The sequence below is a fragment of the Pteropus vampyrus genome, unplaced genomic scaffold, assembly GCF_000151845.1.
Source record: "Pteropus vampyrus isolate Shadow unplaced genomic scaffold, Pvam_2.0 Scaffold14298, whole genome shotgun sequence".
Taxonomy (NCBI): domain Eukaryota; kingdom Metazoa; phylum Chordata; class Mammalia; order Chiroptera; family Pteropodidae; genus Pteropus; species Pteropus vampyrus.
This window is the reverse complement of record NW_011903079.1, coordinates 1,390-2,171: the sequence shown is the minus strand read 5'-3', so window position 1 is coordinate 2,171 and position 782 is coordinate 1,390. Positions and strand designations below refer to the sequence as shown.

General features: G+C 44.0%; 1 pseudogene; it reads right to left on the bottom strand.

Moving 5' to 3' along the window:
• Window positions 1–436: 436 nt before the first annotated feature.
• LOC111735083 lies at window positions 437–555 on the bottom strand (annotated as a pseudogene).
• Between the last annotated feature and the right edge of the window lie 227 nt (window positions 556–782).

Genomic DNA, 782 nt, shown 5'->3' with positions numbered 1-782 from the left:
GATACTGACCCTTTTTTACTGGCTGAAGGTATAAAACTGGCCAGTTAGAAAAAAGTTAACCCGAGTCACTGTTTTGATTCTCAGTTCCTTTGATAAAGATCATTTGAGAAAATTGCTCTGTTTAAAGTACTTCTTTATTTGCCACCTGAATGCCTGTGTTGTAGTGCTGCTAATTTCAGAAGTAATTGACCTTTTACTTAGAAAGCCTCTCCTAAAACACTCATGCCAAGGGGCTGGTGGGGCCTGGCGCTCCCTTTCTCAGCGCTGTTTCATCATGTGTTAGGAAGACTCCGTGGAAGCTGGAGAAAGTCGTCCACCTCCCGGCCCCTGCCCCCCGCGCCCCCCGCGCCCCCCGCGCCCCCCGCCTCCATTTCTGTTTAACTCAGAGTCTTAGAATTAAATTAACTTTCTCTCTCTCTCTCTTTTTTTTTTTAAACGCCTGCAGCACCTGGTCTTCCTGGGTGGTCTCCCATCCAAGTACTAACCAGGCCTGACCCTGCTTAGCTTCCGAGATCAGACGGGATGGGGTGTGTTCAGGGTGGCATGGCCGTAGACAAATTAACTTTTTCAAGTTATGATATCCTACTTACAGGCGTGTAAATCATATATTTTGGTGATAACTCTTTGAAGAACCTACGTTTGTTTCCTTTTTTTGCCAAAGTTGTTTTGGCTCAGATTAATTTTGTCACTAGTACATGGGAAATGAAACAGTAAATAATAGACGCTTTTTGTGGAAAATCTGGCAAATACAAAAATTCAGACTGTCTTTCAAAAGTTCTGTC